The sequence below is a fragment of the Panthera uncia genome, assembly GCF_023721935.1.
Source record: "Panthera uncia isolate 11264 chromosome B3 unlocalized genomic scaffold, Puncia_PCG_1.0 HiC_scaffold_1, whole genome shotgun sequence".
Classification (NCBI taxonomy): domain Eukaryota; kingdom Metazoa; phylum Chordata; class Mammalia; order Carnivora; family Felidae; genus Panthera; species Panthera uncia.
The window spans coordinates 64,453,661-64,478,167 of NW_026057582.1; the positions used below are offsets into that span (position 1 = coordinate 64,453,661).

The 24,507-nt window shown below is 35.9% G+C and overlaps 1 protein-coding gene and 1 pseudogene across 3 annotated transcripts in view; one reads left to right on the plus strand and one right to left on the minus strand.

Annotated features, from left to right (window-relative positions):
* NUBPL (NUBP iron-sulfur cluster assembly factor, mitochondrial) overlaps positions 1 to 24,507 on the minus strand; it is a 222,413-nt gene that overhangs the window by 87,753 nt on the left and 110,153 nt on the right. The window contains exons 1-2 of one of the 3 annotated variants that reach the window (XM_049612927.1): positions 14,445 to 17,444; positions 12,616 to 12,689 (exon numbers count right to left, since the gene is read on the minus strand). The exons of the other annotated variants lie outside the window; for them this stretch is intronic. The gene's annotated coding sequence lies outside the window, so the exon portion shown is untranslated. Of the gene's footprint in view, positions 1 to 12,615; positions 12,690 to 14,444; positions 17,445 to 24,507 lie in introns of those variants that run through there. 3 annotated transcript variants of the gene reach the window in all.
* LOC125909052 (28S ribosomal protein S15, mitochondrial-like) lies at positions 7,461 to 8,238 on the plus strand (annotated as a pseudogene).

The window sequence follows — 24,507 nt, forward strand, 5'->3', positions numbered from 1 at the left end:
AAGGAATATTATAGTATATTTATGATTCATAATGAGATTCAACAAAAACTCAACTAAAAATTTAGAAAATAACAATAACCCTTGAGAAAATAGAAGAGGAAAGTAATTTAAAACAAGAAATTTATGGTATACAAAACCAAACACCTGAAGATTTATCCTTCACAATAAATCATTATAAAAATATATTTTAACAGAAAATTATGGACCAATATCCTTTATGAATACTGATAGAAAACCCTTAAAACATTAGAAAAAGAAATCCAGCAAAATATAAAAATGAAAAATATCATGACAAAGAAGGATTTAATCTTAGGAATACAAGGTTGGTTTAATTTATGAAAACCAACATGGTTTATCATATTAGCAGAATAAAGAAGAAAAACTATTTGATCATTTCAACAGATGCAGAAAAAGCATTAGACAAATTTCATATTTATTACTAATAACAACTGTCAGCAAAGTATGAGCAGACCTACCTGAAGCAGATGGATAGTACCTATAAAAAAGTACAGCTAACATTATACTTAATGGTGACATATGAAATGCTTTTTCCCAAAGAACAGGAACAAGTTGAAGAAATCCATTCTCACTACTTTTATTCTACATTGTACTGAAAATCTCATAGCAATATGACAAAAAAAAGGGGGGGGGCACAAATATTGAATTTCTAACAATGGGGAAGTTTGTAGCAGTTTGTGAAGCATGCTTTCAGGTATGTATCACACAAATGAAAGATAAAGAAGTAATATGCTTTTCTGATCAAGATTCTTTATTTCTAGATGACATGATTACACATGCAGAAAACTCAATGAAATCTATAAAAATTACTAGATTAAATAATTTTAGTAATGTAGCAAGATACAAGATCAATATATAAAATTCAATAGTTTCTATAAACTAATTATATACACAAAATGAAATTTAAAACAAAGCAAAATAATAATTAAAAATAAGCCTAACAAAAGAAATGCAAGTTTACTAAACTCCAAATTACTAGCGAGAGAAATTTTTTAAAACCCCAAATATTTTAAAAACCTAAATAAATGGCAAGATACATAATGTTCACAGGTCAGAAGGCTCAATGTTGTTACTAGAGCAATTATCTCCAAATTGAGGTACAGATTCACACAATCCCTAGAAAAATTCTGGCAAACATTTTGAACAAATTGACAAGCTAATCCTAAAATTTCTATGGAAATGCACCTGATCTAAAATTCCCAAAACAATCTTTAAAAGGAAAACAAATCCAGGGGCACCTGGGGGGCTCAGTCAGTTGAGCATCCCACTCTTGATTTCAGCTAAAGTCATGATCTCACAGATCATGAGTTCGAGCCCCACACTGGGTTCTGTGCTGAGAGTGAAGAACTTGCTTGAGATTCTCTCTCTCTTCGCTATTTCTGTCCCTCTCTCTCACAATAAATAAACTTCTTATTTGCAAATCAATCAATGTGATACATCACATTAATAAAAGAAAAGATAAGAACCATATGATCTTGTCAATCAATGCAGAAAAAGCATTTGACAAAATTCAGCATCCTTTCTTAATAAAAACCCTCAAGAAACTCAGAATAGAAGGAACATACTTAAACATCATAAAAGCCATTTATGAAAAGCCCGCAGATAATATCATCCTCAATGGGGAAAAACTGAGAGCTTTCCCCCTGAGATCAGGAACACGACAGGGATGTCCACTCTCAGCGCTGTTGTTTAACATAGTGTTGGGAAGTTCTAGCATCAGCAATCAGACAAAAGGAAATCAAAGGCCTCATATGTGGCAAAGAAGAAGTCAACCTTTCATTTTTTGCAGATGACATGGTACAATACATGGAAAACCCGATATTCTCCACCAAAAGTCTGCTAGAACTGATATATGAATTCAGCAAAGTCGCAGGATACAAAATTAACGTACAGAAATCACTTGTATTCTTATAAACTAATAATGAAGCAACAGAAAGACAAATAAACTGATCCCATTCACAACTGCACCAAGAATCATGAAATACCGAGGAATAAACCTAACCAAAGATGTAAAAGATCTGTATGCTGAAAACTATAGGAAGCTTATGAAGGAAACTGAAGAAGATACAAAGAAATGGAAAAACATTCCATGCTCATGGATTGGAAGAATAAATATTGTTAAAATGTCAATACTACCCAAAGCTACCTACACATTCAATGCAATCCCAATCAAAATTGCACCAGCATTCTTCCCGAAGCTAGAACAAGCAATCCTAAACTTTGTATGGAACCAAAAAAGGCACCGAATGGCCAAAGTAATTTTGAAGAAGACCAAAGCGGGAGGCATCACAATCCCAGACTTTAGCCTCTACTACAAAGCTGTAATCATCAAGACAGCATGGTATTGGCACAAAAACAGACATATAGACCAATGGGATAGAATAGAAACCCCAGAATTAGACCCACAAATGTATGGCCAACTAATCTTTGACAAAGCAGGAAACAGTATCCAATGGAAAAAAGACAGTCTCTTTAACAAATGGTGCTGGGAGAACTGGACAGCAACATGCAGAAGGATGAAACTAGACCACTTTCTTACACCATTCACAAAAACAAACTCAAAATGGATAAAGGATCTGACTGTAAGACAGGAAACCATCAAAACCCTAGAGGAGAAGCAGGAAAAAAATCTCTCTGACCTCAGCCGCAGCAAATTCTTACTTGACACATCCCCAAAGGCAAGGGAATTAAAAGCAAAAATGAACTACTGGGACCTCATCAAGATAAAAAGCTTCTGCACTGCAAAGGAAACAATCAACAAAACTAAAAGGCAGCCGACGGAATGGGAAAAGATATTTGCAAATGACATACTGGATAAAGGGCTAGTATCCAAAATCTATGAAGAACTCACCAAACTTCCACACCCGAAAAACAAAGAATCCAGTGAAGAAATGGGCAGAAGACATGAATAGACACTCTTCCAAAGAAGACATCCAAATGGCCAACAGAAACATGAAAAGATGCTCAATGTCACTCCTCATCAGGGAAATACAAATCAAAACCACACTGAGATACCACCTCACTCTGGTCAGAGTGGCTAAAATGAACAAATCAGGAGACTATATATGCTGGCAAGGATGTGGAGAAATGGGAACCCTCTTGCACTGTTGTTGGGAATGCAAACTGGTACAGCCACTCTGGAAAACAGTGTGGAGGTTCCTCAAAATATTAAAAATAGATCTTCCCTATAACCCAGCAATAGCACTGCTAGGAATTTACTCAAAGGATACAGGAGTGCTGATTCACATGTACCCCAATGTTTATAGCAGCACTTTCAACAATAGCAAAATTATGGAAAGAGCCTAAATGTCCATCAACTGACAAATGGATAAAGAAGATGTGGTTTATATATACAATGGAATGCCATTTGGCAATGAGAAAGAATGAAATCTGGCCATTTGTAGCAACGTGGATGGAACCAGAGAGTGTTATGTTAAGTGAAATAAGTCATACAGAGAAAGAAAGATACCATATGTTTTCACTCTTATGTGGATCCTGAGATATTCAACCGAAGTCCAGTGAGGAGGAGAAGGGGGAAAAAAAAAGTTACAGAGAGGGAAGGAGGCAAACCATAAGAGACTCTTAAATACTGAGAATAAACTGAGGGTTGATGGGGGATGGGGGGGAGGGGAAAGTGGGTGATGGGCATTGAGGAGAGCACCTGTTGGGATGAGCACTGGGTGTTGTACAGAAACCAATTTGACAATAAATTTCATAAGAAAGAAAGAAAGAAAGAAAGAAAGAAAGAAAGAAAGAAAAAAAGAAAAAGAAAATTAAGAAGAAAAAGAAAATAAATCCAGAAGCTTTACACCACAGTAGTCAAGAACACATACTATTGGTGTGAGGCAGATAAAAAATGAAGAATTCAGGGGCACCTGGGTGGCTCAGTCGGTTAAGCGTCCGACTTCAGCTCAGGTCCCGATCTCGCGGTAAGTGAGTTCGATCCCCGCGTCGGGCTCTGGGCTGATGGCTCAGAGCCTGGAGCCTGCTTCTGATTCTGTGTCTCCCTCTCCCTCTGCCCCTCCCCCGTTCATGCTCTGTCTCTCTCTGTCTCAAAAATAAATAAACTTTAAAAAAAAAAAATGAAGAATTCAAAAACAGATCCTAGGGGCGCCTGGGTGGCTCAGTCGGTTGAGTGTCCGACTTCAGCTCAGGTCATGATCTCACAGTCCGTGAGTTCGAGCCTTGCGTCAGGCTCTGTGCTGACAGCTCAGAGCCTGGAGCCTGCTTCGGATTCTGTGTCTCCCTCTCTCTCTGCCCCTCCCCTGCTCGTGCTCTGTCTCTCTGTCTCTCAAAAATAAAGATTAAAAAATTTAAAAACAAAACAAAACAAAATAAAAACAGATCCTACCTACCACACATTCATACAGATATCTATCTATCTATCTACCCATCCTTCCATCCATCCATCCATCCACACACATACACACAGTTGACCCTTGGACAATGTGGAGGTTAAGGGCAATGATCTATTCTCCTGCACAGTCAAATTCCACATATAATTTGTGACTCCCCCCAGATTTAACTAATAGCTTACTATGTTCAGAAGCCTTACCAATAACATAATATATTGTATTATGTATGTATTGTATAATGTATTATATACTGATATACTATGTTCTTATAGTAAAGCTAAAGAAAAATTTTATTAAGAAAATCTTAAGGGAGAGAAAATAAATTCAATACTGTACTGTATTTGCCAAAAAAAATCCACATATAAGTGGACCCACACCATTCAAATCTATGTGGTTCAAGGGCCATTTGTAAATATATTAAATAAAAACTTTTAAATATATCCTATGGGTCTACTTCTCTGGCTGAAACCTGATACAGATTTTAAAAGATCTAAGAGACATACGAGCCAGGTGCATTGCATTTATTTGGGTACAGGCTTGAACAAAATGTTAAAAATCTTCATAAAACTACTGAGGAAATGTAAATACAGACTGGTTGCTTGACAATAGTAAGGAGCTTTTGCTAATTATTTTCAATGTAATAATGGTATTTTGGACATATTTTAAAAGTCTATTAAATGGAAATTTAAAATAAGACACTACTACACTCTTTACAGAATGACTAAAATAAAAAAGAATGACAGCACCAAATATTGACAAGAATGTAAAGCAAATGCAATTCTCACATACTGCTAATGGGGGTATAAAATGATATAACCACTTTGGAGAACTCTTAGGTCATTTTTATGATGTTAAATGTGTACCTATCCTACAATTGAGTCATCCTATCCCTAGGCATTAACCCAAAAGAAATGAAAAAGACTTGTACAGGAATGTTTATAAATAACAGCTTCATTCATAATAACCACATACAAAAAAAGAGGAAGACACAATTCAGCTTTCCATCAACAAGACAGTAAATAAATAAGTTGAGGAACATTCATATGATGAAATATTATTCAGCAATAAAAAAAGCAGATTGCTAATACTTGATAAATCTCACAACTTTTATACTGAGCAAAGACAAAACTAATCTATGATTTTAAAAATTCAGAAAATGATGGTCTCTAAGGATGGGGAGGGGAAAATTACTGAAAAGGAGCACAAGGGAAGTTCCCATTGTAACGGATTTTAAAAATTCAGAAAATGATGGTCTCTAAGGATGGGGAGGGAAAAATGACTGCAAAGGAGCACAAGGGAAGTTCCCATTGTAATGGAGATAAATGCTCTTTATCTAATTTTGGATGTTGAATACTTGGATATACTCAATATCCAAAACTCACCAAAATTTCACTTATCCTTACATCTTATTATGTATAAATTATACTTCAATAAAATAAACACAAATAACCTGTAAATTCAATCAATAAAACCAGAAGTTTTTTTCCCCAAAAAAGACCAGTAAAACAAAATAACACTTTGACAAGTCTCATTAAGAAAAACATTAGAAATAAGAAAAGGGATTTAACAACAGCTATGAAGGAATGTTTTAACATTATAAAAGAATAATAAGTACAACATCATACCAATAAAATTTTCAAACTACACAAAATGGATCATTTCCTAAGAAACTAAAAATTAATAAAATTGACACAAGAAGAAGTAGAAAACCTGAATAAATAAATAACAGAAGAAAATGGAAAACAAAGATGAACTCATAATCCTATAAAAGAAATAAAGAAAACCTTATTTAAAATAGAGCTGGGGGCACCTGGGTAGTTCAGTCAGTTAAACATCTGACTCTTGGTTTCAGCTCAGGTCATGATCTCATGGTTTGTGGGATTGAGCTCCATGTCAGGCTGTGCGCTGACAGAGCAGAGTCTGCTTGGGATTCTCTCCCTCTCTCTCTGCCTTTTCCCTGCTCATGCTCTCTCTCTCTCTCAAAATAAATAAACACGTAAAATACAAATAATAAAATAAAACAAAATAAAAGGAGTCGGGAAGCTCTGAAGGAAGAGCTCCTGTGCATGTACCACTACATAACCAGCAGGAAGAAGGAAGTTAGAATTATTTGAACAAGGAAGTATAGTTTTTGAACAACAATTTTATCTCCTGCCTTTAAGGAAGGAGGACCCCTCCCTGCCACAGCAACAACACACTAACCACTGATTGCAGCCAATGAAAAACTGTCACTACCTCAAACTCTTGTTTTCACCAATAAAGCTTTGGTCAAACAACTATCTCCAATTTTCTCTTAAAACCTAATAAAAGCTGACCTTTCCATTGCCTCTTTGGACGTGGCTATGGCTCACTATAATTTGCTTGTCCTGGATTGTAATTCCTCTGCTAATCTTGAATAAACTCATTTTTTACTTAAATAAAATTATTCTTCACTCTGTTTAAAGTTAACTCCCCAAAAAAGGCATTTGTCCAGGGAATTTTGAGAGAGTTCTTCCAATAAGGAAATTAATACACTAAAAAGAAAAATTAATATAATCCTACATTTAAAAACTGGTACACTTAATCCATCACTGCATTAAAGGAATATGATCCTATAAATGTAAAATTTGTTAACACCAATTAATTAAGTTCATTAAATTAAGCAATTAAAAAAATGTTTAAAAATCCTTACCATTAGTCCCCAAAAAATGAAGTGCTAAAATTCAACTCTCGTTCCTATTTTTTTAGATTTTGGTATATATACTTCACCCTTGAACAATGGGGGAACTAGGGACACCAATCCCCCACACAAAAACCCACAAATAACTTTTGACTTCTTAAAAATTTAACTACAAATAGCCTACTGCTGACTGGAAGTTTTACTGATAATATGAACAGTTGATTAACACATATTTTGTATACTGTATATATTATAGACTGCATGTTTACAATAAAGTAAGCTAGAGAAAAGAAAATGCTAAGAAAATCATTTGGAATCCTAGATTGGTGGAGCCTGAGCCAGCACGGTAGTTAGTGCCTGTGTAACCCAGTTGGTACCACAGAAGGGACAGTGGCCACAGCACAGGCTCCACAGGGTCAGGAGTCACCATGCTGAAGGCAGTGTGGCGGGTGTTGAGGTGGCTTCAGACCCAGACAGTGGCCCAGGCTGCAATCCTTGAGCTGTGAGAGGGGTTAAGAAGATGTTCATGTCTCCCTCTGACCAGTGGTGTCTTCACCTCTAGAGGGGTCATCCTCCTGACCCTTTGCAGACATGCTATCCAGCAACCAGTCTAGCCTAGTCAAGATGATGATTCACCCCCTTCCACACTATTCAAAGACTACCAGAACATTCCTAGAAATGAGAAGGCTAATGATGTCATACAAAGACTTTTGTCTTTGGAAATGGCCTACCAGAAAAAGAAGCTAAAAATCAAGCAAGAGCAGTTGATGAACAAGATCATGGCAAACCATGAGGACACCAGTACCCTGGACACTCTAATGGTTGCCTTGACTGTCAAGATCTGCAGTTATAAAGAATATATGCATAAATATTGAAAGGACAAAGCCCACAAGTGCTATCTGCTGATAAGCAGCAATCAGAGGAAAAAGATGCTCAAAAACTTCCGTAAGACCAACTATAATGTCTTTGAAAAGATATGCAAGGAGTTGGGGACTGAGTATACCTTTCTCCTCTGTACTACTGAAAAGCTCACCACTGTGGTGACCAAGAAGGTTCTGTATATTCACGTTTTCCAGGAGGCACAAAAGCAATCAATCAATCAATAAGCAAGCCCTAAAAGCTGCAACAGCAACCTGGAAACAAAGTCAGAAGAATCCACAGAGTCCTTCCAAAGCTGGGGCAGAGGCAATCAAAGGAAACCACTAAATTTTATTAGATTTTCAAAATTTTTAAGGAAACGAAAATACATTTACAGTACTGCCTTTATCGAAAAACAATCCATGTATAATCAGACCCAGGCAGTTCAAACCATGTTGTTCAAGGGTCAAATGTCCTTTAATTCGTTTTTAAACACAGTGAAGCTTTGAGAGTATATAAAGAACGTGCTATCTCTGGTTTTGATAACAGGAATCTGAAACACAGAATAATTAAATGAGTTGTCCAGAACCTAATCCAACCAACTACTTCTGAAACAAAGTGAGTTCAATAAGGAATGAAGTAAAATCAGCTTAAGTAGTAACATAAATACAACTGTGTTCAGCTTCCTTTCAATACAAAGAACTAGAAATCTGGAGTTAGCCTGAATTCCAAGTCCCATCCTTAGGTTATACTATAAATCCGACTGAGCTGTAGATAAGATTCAGATTATCCATCAGTGATGCTCTTTTCTAAGAAAGGCTCAAAAAGGAGGTAGTGATATTCCTGAATGCCATTCACAACAGTGGATAGTTGCCACAGTGCTGAGTATTTGACTCTTGAGTTTTCTGAGCACAGGGCATTTCCAGGAATCAGTTTTTCAGCTGTCCAGTTACAAAATGAGACTTGACAGTAGTCTTTGAGCTTCTCATAAGCAAAGTGTTCTTGTATCCACTCCTAGCACCTACCTTAGGATTTGGCAGTTATTACTTAGTAAATGTTTCTATTAAACGATTGAATGCTAGAAAGGAGAATTACAACAACAACAACAAAAATTGAGCACTCTATGGACTAAGCTAGAGAAGTAAATATTGCATTAACATAATAGTACCCATTTTAGAAATGATGATAAAACCCAGAGTCACAAAAAAAGTAATGTGTCTAAGTCAGATTTATTTTACACACCTAAATATGGAATTTGGAATTCAAGCTGAGTCTCAATTTCTAGTTCTTTCCTCTGAATGTCTATGTCTCTTACTCTTTTTTTCAGATTTTCTACTTTTTCACATTCTACATTTCACTGTGGACTGTTTCTTCTAACCAATCTTCTGGTTCACTAATTCTCTTATCAGTTGTAACTAAGTCGATGTTAAACTTAATGAACAAATTTTAAATAGTATTGTTTAAGTTTTAGAATTAGTTCCTTTTCAAACCTGCTAGATTTAATTTTTTCTAGTTTCCAGGTCCTTGTTAAATCTTCATTCTTGGATTTATTTCTTTGAACATAGCAAACTTAGTTGTTTATAGTCTATCTCTAATAATTCCAATACCTCATCTACACTGAGTCTATTTCTATTTTCTGTTATATCTGCTAGTTCTTATTCATAGTGCCTTTTGTCCTTTTACACATGATTATTTTTGGCTGCATGTTGGACAATGCAATTGAAAAAAAAATTATTTCAAAAAATAAACTGATGCATTGGATAATAGCATCCTCCCCAACAATAACTTTCATTTACTTCTCTTCTCTACAAATCCAAGACTACTGTAACCCAAGTTCTAGACTTAAAATTCCCTGATCTAGCAGATGTTGGCTAAATTAGCATCAGTTCTCTTTGACTCTGAGGGCCCAGTATTCTGTGGTTCCAGCTCAGAGTAAGGGCAGACTACTCCTGGCAGACTCCAGGTTTTATTTATACCCCAGAGTCTTGTGAAGCATCTGAAAGCAAAAATCAGTTTCATAGCTGCTAGGTAGGCTACAATCAACAAATATCCTTAGAACAAAGTAATTTTGAGGAAATGGGGTTATTTCTATCACTTTTATCCTCTCCCAGATTCTTCTAAGAATTTGTGATTCATATTTTACCCAGCTTCTTTAGTTGTCTTTAGCAGGAGAGTTAGTCCAAATTACCTAAATTGCCATTATATAATCAGAATCTTTTACTAAGTCAATTAAATCTAAGCTGAGAATGAAAGGAAATGTCTTTGTTAAAAGGAACATACAGCAAACATCATACCTAATAGTGAAAGAGGAGAAATACTGCCATCAATATCATATGTGAGACAAGGTAACTTCTGCCACTATTACTATTTAAAATTCAACTGGTGGGGCACCTGGGTGGCTCAGTTGGTTAAGCGTCCGACTTCAGCTCATGTCCTGATCTCACGGTTAGTGAGTTCGAGCCTGGCATCGTGCTCTGAGATGACAGGTCAGAGACTGGAGCTTGCTTCGGATTCTGTGTCTCCCCCTCTCTTTCCGTCCCTCCCCTGCTTGTGCTCTCCCTCTCTCTCTCAAAAACAAACAAATAAAAAAATTTTTTAAATAAAATTCGACTGGTGATTCTAGACAATGCAATAAGAAACAATTAAGAAATATAAGCATTACAAAAGAAAGGAGCACCTACCTAGAAATTCTACTGAAAAGCTATTAGAATAAATAATACTGTTTACATGGTCAAATACTAGAAAAACAAAAATCCATTTCCTAGACCATAGCAGTTACTAAAATATATAAGCAAAAAGATTTCATTAGTGTAGAAATAGTAAGAGTTTAGGAATAACTTAAGTAATATGATGTTTTAATCTTTATGTTCCAGTGAACATAAAAAACTTGTATATTTAAATATAGGTGTCTCTATTATAGGATCATTTATAAAAAGGTAAGACTTTGGAATATAAAATGTGACTGAAATAAATTGGTGCTCTTTTACTTTTATTTCTTTACTTGCTTATTATCTAACTCCCTTACCAGATTATGTAAAAGGGCATGGATTGTGCCTGTTTTGCTCATTATTATATATTCTGCATATACTGTCTAGTACATAGGAGGTAAGATATACATATTTGTTGAAAAATTATAAGTGAATAAACTCATCCAATTTTTGAGAAGCTTTTTAATGTTTTTTATTTTGTATGAAGTTTACATTAACTAAAGTTCACCTTTTATATAGGTGATCAGTTTAAGAGGATACTAAAATCTCAAGTTCAAAATCAGATAACAAGTCATAACTTTGGCTTTCAAGTATTTAAAAGCAATTTGAAAGAATGATATCATAGAAACATATACTCATAGCATGTGACACCTCATTAAAAAAGATGGAGGGGCAGAAATCAACCAGGTTAGTGACTACAAAATAATACCACTTGAGGAGGGACAAGGAGAATAAGAATCCTACCTCTTGATCATTAAAAAGGTATTCACTTTTGGGGCACCTGGTGGCTCAGTCAGTTAAGCATCTGATTCTTAATTTTGGCTCAGGTCACGATCTCACAGTTCATGAGATCAAGCCCCACATAGGGATCTGTGTCGATAGTCCAGAGCCCACTCAGGATTCTCTTTTCGCTCTCTGCTCCTCCCCTACTCATGCTCACTTGTGTGTTCTCTCTCTCTCACTCAAAATAAATAAATAAACATAAAATTTTTTCAAAAAAGTTATTCACTTTTACAATCATAGAGCTATCTCAGAATCTCATTATAGTTGATGCTTTTGCAAGTTTCTCTGTTCCCAGTAAACCTAGATTTGATTTCTTATGCGCTTTACAAAGATACTTTCATGTTGTAAGGTGGTTCTAACAAAAAAACTTAATGTATCTACTCAAGTAAATACTTTTCAAATAAATCTTTCAAATATTTTATAGCACAACACAAGAAAAGAAACAACCCATTTAACTAAGATGTCAGTTTCCATTTCCTCACTTAGGTTAATGAGAAATAAATATCAAGTAAAAACCACCTGAATCCACTAAAAATATGAGTGTTTTAAATGCTGTGATGCAAAATAGTTGAAAACACTACCTTCAATTTTTCCCTTTGTAACAAAACTTGGATTTCAGCTGACAACTTCTATACTAGGTTTTAACCCAAAGCAATTTAGAAACAGACAAGTCAGAAACTCCTTAAAAATAAATTAGGGCTTATAATGAAAATGCTGACAGATGCTTTCTTTATAATAATGTCTAGTGAGACTACTGTATTTTAGCAATGACTACATCACAATATGTATGCAAGTGCTGAACATTAAAATGCAACAATGTCTAGCTTATAATTAAATCAAGACCATGAATAGTTCAGTAAAACATGTTGTAAAGAAAGTGTGATGTGACAAGAAAATACACTAAGTTAAAATATAATGCAACTAAGGATTTATTAGAACTTGCCTTTCAGAAGATTTATATACGAAGAAATATAAACATAAATACTAGCAAGAAAAGTAAAAAAGTAAAAATTCAGTAAAGGCTAAAAATAATTTATTTCCAATGTGAATGGTATGTACCATAATTACTTATGAAACTATATCCATCATGAGATGATCATACTTCTAGACTAAGGTCAAAACATAGATTTTTAAATATATATATATATAGAACTTTAAAAAATGTTAGTATTCCTGCTTCTAGGATCTTTCATCAGCTGCTCAGCTTTCTGCTGCTGCTACCTTTTCTACTCACTCTTCATGCTGTCCTTGTCTTTGATTGTTACAAGCCACCATTTCCATCAACCACTACTTCTGAACTCTCCACACCTGTATTGCAACATATAATGGTTGTCAAAGCAATCTGGGGATAAAAACACAGCATAAACAATTCTACCACATTCAAATAAATACAGTAAGCCTTTTTTTACTGAGAGACTATAACTAAAGAACCAACTTCATGTTTCAAAGCAAAGTAGAAACTCAGGAGCATTACACAAACAGCTTCTTTATTATAAAACTATATATATGCCTCAACATAAATATGATACCAGTGCATCGCTGATCTTAAAACAATTTGCAATGAGCTTTCTTAAATGACAAACACTATTTTCTCTAATTTCCTATAATAAAAATATTGGATTTGTCCTTTTTAACTTTGAAGATCTAACTGGCTTTATTAAACAAACAGGTAGCGTCTCATCTAGACATAGAGGGGAGCTCCTTGGATTTGTCTTTTGCACAGGTATGTTCTAGTGGGTTATTCACTAACTCAGTGGTTCTCAACAAGGGACAATCTGCTCCCCAAGGGACATTTGGCAATGTCTGGAGACATTTTTCATTGTCACGAATGAGAGGAAGGGTGCTACTTGCATCTGATGAGTTTTGAGAAGTCAGAGATGCTACTAAAAATCTTACAATATAAACGACAGACCTCCCACCAAATCACCTGACCCAATATATCAATAAAGCCACTGTCACTGTTGAGCAATCTTCTCCTAACTCCTTTGTTTTCTTACCAAGCAGCAATTTCCCATAGTTTCCCTCATCTTTAACCAAAAAAATATTCAAACCATCAACCAAAATCAGAACCAAACTTAAGAAAAATACAAGTGAAGTACATAAATGACTTCCACGAATAACTGACTCATTCATTCATTCAACAAACACATGAGGCACAGTACTAGGCATTGAAGATACTACGGTGGCCAAGAAAGACAAGATCTCTACTTGCATGCAGCTTATGTTCTAGTAATTCTCAAGTTGAAAAAAATCTTCAAACTAAGTAAAAAACCTTCAGTGACTGACACATTCTGGCAAACTGATGCAGCTACGTGGAAACAGTTCCCACTGATAGAGCATTCTATTTTTGAAACTGTCCTTATTACAATAAGCCAAAATAATTTTCACCCTCTGATGATAGTTCTGTTCTCCCGAGTCATAAAGAACAAATCCTTGTTCCATAGGACGACCCTTTACAGATTTAAAGACAGCTATCCTGCATCTCTGAATTTTGTCTCCTAAAAGCTAAAATAATTCCATTAGCACCTCTAGCAGCCCTTATGTAGGGCTTAATACCCTTAAGACATGAGCCTTAAAATCAGAAGGAAATGAGCAAAAACACTAAAGTTTTATAAGAATTTAGGCTAGTAGGAATTGCTAACTTTTTTTAACAATCTTGCCTGAACCCACAAAACTGATTTTAATAAGAATATAAATGTACTAACTCTTATGTACAAAGCAATATAGCTGACACGGCAGATATATTATCACATTTAATTATCACAATACTATCTTCACTTTAGATGGAGAAATAGGCTTAGAAAGATTAAAGAAATTTTTCCAAGATTATATCCTTGCCCTAAGCCCATGCTCTTTTTGCTACAGCATATTACCTAAAAATTGTGTTGGTTTTTGTATTTTAATTCAATTACTGAGTTTTCATTATTTCCATCAATCAGTTTTACACTGATGCTAAATCTTGGAGTAGTTTATGCTTAAATAAAGAAGAAACTTGTTCTAATAAAAAAGCATTCTAACCTTGAGTGCCTTTTATTAAGAATATACACATTCTTATACACTTACCATGATGATCACCAAATACTGTATACAGAATTGTTGACTCACTGTATTGTATACCTGAAACTAATATAATACTGTATGTTACCTATACTGGAATTAAAATAAAAACTTAAAAAATATACATATTCCTGTACTACCTACACAACTATCCATACAGACACACACAGGTAAGAGAGAGCTCTCAGCACTGACAGACAAATGATGGCTATCTGTTCTTCATTCATTCTGCTATGAGTAACAATTAAAGAATGTAATAGATTAGCGAATTCTATGTAACATATGCTTTCACAACTTGTTATATTAAGAAAACAATCTCATTAAGAAAGACAATATTCACTGGAAATCTACATACATATTAGCTATATTGGATTGACATACAATGACAAAAATGCTTAAAACTCATTCAGAGAAGTCAAGCAGTATAATATAATGGCAGAGATTACATAAAACAGACTAGAATTGTAGCACTGAACAGCCTCAAAATCTCTGGACCTCAATGTTCTAAACTAAAACTGCAGGAAATAATGGAACCTATCTCAGAGGGTTGTTAGAGTACTATAACTACTTCCATTCTTATCGCCCTTTTCTTCCCACTCCCCCTACTTCTATTCTCTACACACGCTGCCAAAGGTATCCTTTCAAAACCAAAACTAGATCATATCACTCCATTACCCAAAAATGTCCAAGGGTTTCCATCATATTTGGAATAAAATTCAAAATCCTCACTACAGCCTATAAGATCCTAGATGATCCTAGTCCCTGGCTTCCTTGCTCACTTTTACACTTGTTCTCTCCACTTTGAATGTTCCCCCAAATACTTTGGATGGCTCACTGTTTCCTTCCATTATGAGTCTGCTTTAAATATCACCTTCTCAGATAAGCTTTCCCTAATCAGTATCTATTTTTTTTCAATAACATTGATCACTAACCAATACTATATTGAGTTTTTTGCTTATGTGCTTATTCCTGTCTCTCCCACCAAAAAGAATGATCCATGGGAGCAAGATCTTTGTTTTAACACTCTATCTCCAGCACCAAGCATGGTACCTAGCACACTGTAGATGTTCAACAGTCAATGAGTGAAGTGAAATAATGCAAGTGAAGAGCTTAGCACAATGCTTGGCAAACAGAAAACATCCAACAATGTTAGGTGCTATTACTACCAATTACTAGTATTTCTGTTATTTGTCACACATTCATTAAATAAACCATCACTGAACACTAACTTTGTATTGTGTAATTTTTTAAATGTTGATGTTGGGCTTTGCTAAGTGTTTTGAAAACTAGCTAGAGAGCCAGTGGCATAAGATGATAATTGCAATTCATAAAGTAATTAAATGCTTCCAAGAGGCTTCTGGAATTCTACTCCTGACAGAATTTATGGTTATTCCTTTAACCTCATCTGGTTAGATCCAATTAGCTCAAGCACAATATTAGGCCACAGAGTCATTCACAAAATGTTAACAGTAGGGCACTATAATTTCCTTCTTTAGTATTGTTTTCAAGCTGTTGGTTTTTCTTAAAACTAGAAACCAAGAGACATACTCTGACCATGAACAATCAGAAAATATATAAATCACCAAAGTCACCCAGAGGCAGTGAATGTATTAACAGTTCAAATGAGAGGCAGCTGAGGTGTAATAAAAAGTCCCTTCACAGCTATATGTGACCTTATGCGAGCACGCAGCTTTTCTCTATGCTTGCTTCCTTATCTGCAAAACAGGAAAAAAAAAAAGAGTGCCTCATAAAAATATTACAAAAATGGAATAACATTAAGGAGGTGAGAATTCCAGACAGAAACTAAATGTCTGCTCTCTCAGCTCATGGAATATAAACCCAAGTAATAGTGCAGAATCTACTGGAAATACTTTACACTTTTATGTAAAGTCCAAAATATCTGGCATAGATTCAGTATATGTTGGCCTCATATTAAACTGCACAGGGGAAAATACCTAATTCCCCAGTGTTTTGATGGCAAAAGAATCAGAGAAACTGAGCATCTGTCTCAGGTTTTGTGAGGCACTAATGAAGTGAAAATGATAACAACGCATTTTACAAAAGGGAATCAGCATTTCTCTAGCTTGAAAGATCCCTAACATTCTCATTATTCATATGACTTCTGAAAATTCATGTCATTTTTTTTTTTATATTATTCATTTGTTCATACAGTCAACACATCTTGAAATTCAATTACAGGCCATGTACTATTCTAGATGCTAGAGATGAAAAGAACGAGGCTTGGTCCCTTCCTACCCATAGAGGAATTTAAGGGCTTTTTAAAATAGTTAATCTTAAAGGTTATAGAAGCTCTGAAGAGAAAATCAATTATTTTAGAAAAGGCTTTATAGCAGTGCTGTCCAACAGAAGTTTCTGCAATGAGGAAAATGTTCTTTAATATGTGCTGCCCAATACAATACCACTAGCTACATGTACCTATTGAACACTTGAAATGCAGCTAGTATGACTGAGTCTGTATATTTATTTTGGGAGAGACAGAGAGAGAGAGAGAGACAGAGACAGAGAGAGAGACAGAGAGAATCCCAAGCAGGCTCTGCACTGTCAGCACAGAACCCGATGCAGGGCTCGAACTCACCAAACGGTGAGATCATGACTTAACCCAAAACCAAGAGTCAGATGTTAACCGACTGAGACACCCAGGCACCCAAATTTTTAACTAATTTTAATAGCCACGTGTAGCTAGTAGTTACTGTATTGGACAGCAGAGCTTTACAGAATAGGTAATGTTTGAGCTTCAGTCTTAAAAGAAGGGAGTTAGGAATTACCAGGGGTGAGGGAAAGTCCACAGGAAATGGAAAGAGCACAAACTACATGAAGGCCTGTGAGAACCTTAATGTGTTCAGCTAAGGCTGCCTGTGATATGCAGACTGTGGAAAGGAGAAGAGAGAAATGAGGTTAAAGGGTTAGACAGGGTCAAAATATGAACGCTTTTTAATATCACACGAAGGAATTAAACTTTATTCAGCAGACAGTGGGGAAAACATCAAAGACTTTAAAGCCAGGTAATGTATGACCATACCTATGCTCTAGAAACACAATTTTGATCCTAAGATAGGTGATACATTGAAAGAAGAGACCAGAGGTAGAAAAGATCATATATGCGGCTACTACAATAGTCCAGGTTAGATGCTTAAGACTCAACAACTGCAATCACAGTGAGAATGGAGATGAAAGAATGAATTCAAGAGACATTTTGAAGATAAAATTAGTAAGACTTAAAGAAGTCTGAGATATGGTGGGCAAGAATAAAACAAAGTTAAAACTTCTGAGGTACTAGCCAGGAAAAACAGATAATTTAGGCACTTTCTACATTGAATGAAGGGATACAAAAAGTTTACAGAGTTGTTTATAGGAGAACAATCTAAATATCCATTAATAGTTTAAAAGCTAAATAAATTATAGAATTACTTAAGATAGCATATATTTCTAAGAGTCATTTTTAAAGATTATAAAGATTATACGATACCAGGGTAAAATGTTCACGATGCGGTTAATGAAGTCAGTACACTACAAAGCAGCACATAAAGCATTGTCCCAATTTTGTTTTATATATTGGTAGAATTTTTTTTAAGTGAAAGAATGTGCCAAAAAGTCAGTAGAAGCTAACTTTGATAGCAGGGTAGTGGGCCATTATAATTTCTTTCTTGAACATTTTTTTTATTATCTACAACAATTATAGAATATTTTTACTTAAAAATAAACTTTTGGTTCTAAAGCACTGTACCTTAAACACTGGAGCCTGTGGTAAATTTACTAAATTTTGTAGCCATTTCACAAACAGAGGGAATCTGACATGACCAGATCCCAATTCTATGCAAGTTCATTATGGGAGACTAAATTCACAGCAAACTGAATAAAAGAGGTGTTTTTTTCCCTTTTGAAAAATTTACCACAATTACAGAGTATAAAATGGATTACTTTCCATTTAATTAATTAATAATGTCTTTTCACGTATGGTTTATGTCTGTACACATACAACTACAAGTGGGAATTTGGTATAAACCTGTATTTTATTCTGTGTAGTCATGCAAAAAAAAAAAAAAAAAAGACTTACCCTGCTCATAGTCAATATCAATTATTCAAGTTCATTTGACATAAAGCAGACACTATATGCTGAAGAAGTGGCTCAGCAATACTAATCTTTTTTATACGTAGATGGCAGTCCCTTTTTGCACTTAACAAAACCTGGCTTTCCAAGTTCTAAATTTAGATTTACAAGGAAATCCTGACCTGGCACAGATAAGCCTACTATAGAGGCATATGGCTGTGGCAAATCCTCCTACATCCTGGATGTGAATAAAATACAAATTAGGGGCGCCTGGGTGGCGCAGTCGGTTAAGCGTCCGACTTCAGCCAGGTCACGATCTCGCGGTCCGTGAGTTCGAGCCCCGCGTCAGGCTCTGGGCTGATGGCTCGGAGCCTGGAGCCTGTTTCCGATTCTGTGTCTCCCTCTCTCTCTGCCCCTCCCCCGTTCATGCTCTGTCTCTCTCTGTCCCAAAAATAAATAAAAAACGTTGAAAAAAAATTTAAAAATACAAATTAGATAAGTAATGTAATAACTTTCTTCATTAAATAGGAAATGAATAGATTTTTTTCAACTATAAACTTAATCACTTTACTTTGCCATAAGATAGGTTATATGTGTCGTGAGAAATGACATGTGCATTAAAAAGAGAATCTCAAACTAGTATTTCTAGCCGTATGACAAGCCTTATTCTAACCATTTTACAGAAGTTGAAAATAGAGCTGGAATTAAAAGATTTTTCCATTTTATATGTCTAGAAACCTGGTTTTATTTCCTTAACTAAAATTAGTTGCATATCTTATTTGTATGTTTTCTATTAAAACACACTGGTAGAGAGGCAGTCTTTTCTCTAGGACATTTGTAAATAAGCCCCAGAGCTACATAGTAGAAACGGGCTCATTTAACAAATATAACAAAATTGACCAAGGTCAAACAGTGAGACAACAGCAGATCTAGGACCACAGCCAGATCTCCTGGCTTGAAATCTAGTGCTCTACTCTGACAAGATTACAGTTCTTAAATTAAAATATATTTTCTCTGAAAGCTGAAATAAGGAATACATTTGAGGATACTAGTTAGTGACACTTGGGAAACATCATCTGGCTCTCAAATCCAGAAACTGCCTTAGATGTTTTGGCTAACTACCACATACTGCATAGTGGGCAAGAGTCACTGAAATAATCACTTCACAAACAAAGAGAATTCAGAAATCTGCAACAGCAATTAGCCACCAGTATCTTACTATGTTTCTGTGATCTAATGTCCATTTCCATGGAAACAGAAAAAGAAGTAAGAGGCAGCCAAGAGAAGAGATGTCAGAACTTGTCAGGTTCAGTGGCTAGAGCTGAAAGCTGCAAATGCCATTTTTTTTTTTTCCAAACAGCATCAGCTGACTTCTGGCACATAATCGATTCTCAAGTTAGGCAATGTCAGCTTGTGTGGAGAAGCATAAAGCTAAAGAACAGACTTAGGTTTCTGTTTTGCTTTTAAGGGCTTAGATTAAGGGGGAAGGAGATACAAATTAAAAGAAAACTATTCAAATTTTTAAATTCCTAGGAATGTAATAGAATTGTTTCAGATTTCCCAAAACCAACAAAAGGATTTCTTAGCTGATGGGGAAAAATACAGGACTACCACAGAGCATTATCTGGAATGAACAACAACAGGGTGGAGACAGGGAAGAGACAGAGGCAGAGGAAGCCAAACTTACAAAGGCCCTGAGACAAGAGAGTGGGTGGCCCTTTCACAACGCACACAGATAAGAGCTCTTGGGGTGGGGGAAGGGTCATCATAGAAGGCTTTCTCAAAGGAGATGACATTTAAGCTAAGACCTGAAGGACAAGATGGAGTTATACAAAAGAGTATTCCAGCAAGAAAGAAGAGCATGAGGGAAGTCCTACAGGCAAGAAAGAACAAAATGAATCCAGGAATAGCAAATAATTAAGGACAGCTGGAGCAGAGAGTGGGCGTAGGGGAGTAAGCTATGATCAGATCAAGAAGGGCCTTATTTCCCAAATTAGATTTTGAACTTTTGTCCAGAAAACAACAAGTTGTCACCAAAGAGTCTAAATCAGGAAAGTTACATGAAGAGATCTGCATTTAAAAAGATTAGTCAGAATATCTCAGATTACACAGGGATATAGACGTTCAGTCTGTTACAGCTCGCCTTGTGGGGAGAGATAAAGTTGACTGCCCTAGAGATGGAAGAACAGGACACAATGAATAAGAGCAGTGGGAGAAAAAGAAGAATGGGTCAAGATGATACCCAGGATTTGGGCCTTAAGAGCTACATGGATGACAGTGCTCATCACTGAGTCTCTGTCACATTAAGGAAGGAGTTTCACATATCTGTGGGACAGTGAAGAATTCTAATGTGGACTTGTAGACTTTGAAGTATCCATAAGACTGTCAAGCAGAGTTAACCAACAGGCAGTTGCACATGTATCTACAACTCAGGAGAAATTTGGGGGATGAACGTATGTATTTGGGCTTCAGGAATGGATGACATTACTCAAGCAAAGCACAAAATCAGAAGAGATTCCAAGAGATTTTCAAATGTTGGCTGCACCATTTACTAATTATATGACCTAAGGTCAATCAGTCTCTAAGCCTGCAAAATTCAGACAGTTATACCTGTGCTGAGGGCTAATATTTTGAAAACGAATAGAGGATGAAGAAACTATAAAGTAGATTGAGAAAGAGAAGATAAAAAAGTACACAGCACAGAAGAATGCAGTATGATGGCAACTAATGGAGAAGAGTAATTCAAGATTAAGGTTAACTGATCAAATACTGCAGAGAGATCAATTAAAAGTACAGAACAGAAAAATACACAAAGCATCAAAAACAAAAACAAGAAAACAAAAAAACAAAAAAACCCTCTGGTGACCCTGGCAGTGACCAGTAAATGTGGCTGATGCGCAGTAAAGATGAATATAGACAGAAGTAGATGGTAGAAAAGAGAATAAGAGAGAGATTTAGAAAATTCTTTCAAGAAGCTTGGCTACAAGGGAGAAGGAAAATTAGACTATAGTGACTAATGGAGTCAAAATAGAGTTTTTTAGGGGTTTTTTTAGGAAGAAACTTATGCATTGTAAGTTAAGATGCTTTCAGCTGCAAGTAACAGAAAATATAATAACAATGCCTAAACCAATGGACGTTTATTGTTTACTTAACAAAATGTCTGAAAGTAGATACCTCTAGGGTTTTGTCTGAATCTCAGTGATGTCATAAGATCAGGCTCTGCCACAAAATGGCTACCACTACCAGGCATCATGTCCATATAACATATTTCCAACAAAAAGAAAGGGGAATTACAAACCTTGGCCTTGTTAGAAAGTAGAATACCAATGGTAATTCTGAATGAAAAAAAAGAGAGAGAGAGAAAGTAAAATACCTTACCCAGAGTCCCATGCCCCAATTAGACTATCCCTCAAATCTCATTGGTTAGAATTAAGTCACATGGCTGGCTACTCTTACCTATAAGAGAAGCTGAGAAACTATCTGACTTTCTAGACTCTATTTCAAGGCAGTAAGGAAGAGGAGGATAAAAATGACTTTTCATAGCCAGCCAATACTATCTACCACACGCATGTTTAAATACTGATGTGAAAGAGTTAATAAAGTGAAAGAAGCCAACGACACAAAATGAAAGAAGTTAAGAATGAGTTTAGATACAGATAAGTTTGTAAGAGGGTGGGATGGGACTTGAAAAAGTTTGTAACACACAATTTAATTTTCTTTGTGAAGCAGAAAATCACATCATCCAATAAAAGTGAAGGGGGAGGTATAAGGAAGGACAGAGGTCTTCAGAAAAACAAAGCAGATTTTTAGATAGTTTCCATGAGGATAACAGGTTTCTAGGCAAGGCAAAGAAAAAAAGAATAAAAGAAAAAACTTCCTAGGGATTACTGTACAACAGAGAATTCAGTATCAGAAGTCATTAATTCAGAGTACGATTTATAAGGACTTCTTGAGCAGCACCCAGCAGCCTGAGAGGAAGAAGAGGGAAAGGAGAATGCTGAATCACTCTAGGCTGGAATTGAGGTAGGTGGTACAAGTAAAAGGCAGGGGTACAAAGGAGTTGAAGTTATCACCAAAGCAGTGAAATAATGGGTCATGTATATGAATATTAGGAAAGAAAAGACAGGCAGAGTGGTACAGCCAAGGAACCTGAGGTGTAGTAGCCATTATAAGAGAGAAGAAAGGATAACAAGTTATGGTAAAATGAGGACAATAAATACTACCAGGGGACAAGATTGAAGGTATACAATGAGAACAGATGGCTGAAGTACAACAAAGGCTGGTGGCACCCACACTAAGAAAATGAAGAAACTGAAAGGCTAGGATATTAAGTGGATTGTCTACACACACTCTGAAGTCCGATCCAAGATGGTGACTAGAACTGGAGTAAAAAGGAAGTGTCAATGTCTTTTTTTTTTTCAAGTTTTTAAATTTATTTTGAGAAAAAGAGAGAATGAACACATTCATGAGTCGGGGAGAGGCAGAGAGAGAGAATCCCAAGCAGGCTCTGTGCTGTCAGAGGTGATGTGGGGCTCAGCCTTGCAAACTGTGAGATCATAACCTGAGCTGAAATCAAGTCGGACGCTTAACCAACTGAGCCACTCAAGCTCAAAAGTGTCAAGGTCTTTAAGAAGTAAAAAACAGTGGCCAAAGAAGAGAAGAAGGTGATAATACTTTTAATAACCAAGATTATCAAAAAGAATATAATTGTGGAGGAGTGTTAGAGCAGAAGCTTCCCTCAGAAACAAGGAACATGCCAAACCTCATCCCAAGCCCGTGGGTAAGTAAAAGAATGAGCTGCATCCACTTAAAAAGACTTCATGAAAAGCAGTGTCTACAAAGAACAGTAGTTTTCACTTAAAGCAAGAGAGGAGTTTTCAGTAAAGGTTGTTAAGGAGAATTCATTTAATACAAATTGGAGCTCAAAAAACACAAAACAAAAAATTTGGGAAGAAGAGGAAGGAAAGTTTAGGTTTAGGAGAAAGAAAGTCATCAATAGCATAAAAAAGAGAATTTTTCTTTTAATGACCAGAGAGGCATATATTTGGGTAATTAACAAGAGTGACAGGAATACAGGGTGTAAGAGAATTAGGAAGCCTTAAGTATCCAGAACAACTAGTCCCAGCAATCTCTCTGGCTAGAAAACTCCTCTGCCAAGACCAATGATATTTTCCAGTAATTCCCATTCTGAGTTACAATACTTAGAAATTCTCAGTACTATTTCCAAAATGCTAGATTAATATTCAAATTTAGCTTCAGGTGTAGATTCATTCTGGAAACCAGTGTTATTCACATTATATCTGTATGGGAATTTAACCTTGCCTAAAAAGGTACCCCAAAAAACTAGTCTCTGACTTCAGCTTCTGGGAAGTAATCTCTAAGGTCTTTGTTTGCCTGGGGCCTTGGGCTAGCTGGATATTAATAATGTGATTTAGGGTGGGGTCTTGGGTCCTGCTCAGAGCAACTAGAGACTGAGATCAGCCACATCAGCCACGTAACCATGTCACTGAGTCCCAAGAAAAATTCTGAATACCAAGGCTCAAAGTGAGCCTCCTTAGCTAGCAATACTCCATGCACAGCATCACACACCAATGCCAGGAGAGTAATGTGTCCTCCCACCACAGAAAGAAGACAACTGACACTCTGCATTTGGTAATTACCCAGATGCTGCCCACTGTGCTTCTTCCCTTGACTAATTTTAATGTTTCCTTTCCCTGTAATAACCATACCTATGAGTGTAGAACTTTCAGTGAGTTCTGTGAATCCTTCTAGCAAATTAGTGAATCTAAGGGTGGTCTTGGGAACCCCTAAATTTGTAACTGGTATCAGAAGTGAGGGCAGTCTTGTGGGAACTATCCCCTCTAGCTTCATACTTGGTCTAAACTCTCTGCAGTATCTTTTCTCTCTAAATGAATTTGTTTGCAAGAGGAAAATATGATTTGAAAAGAACTTAATGCCTGAGTTTTCAATAGCTGAAAATGTCTAACTGAAATTACCAGC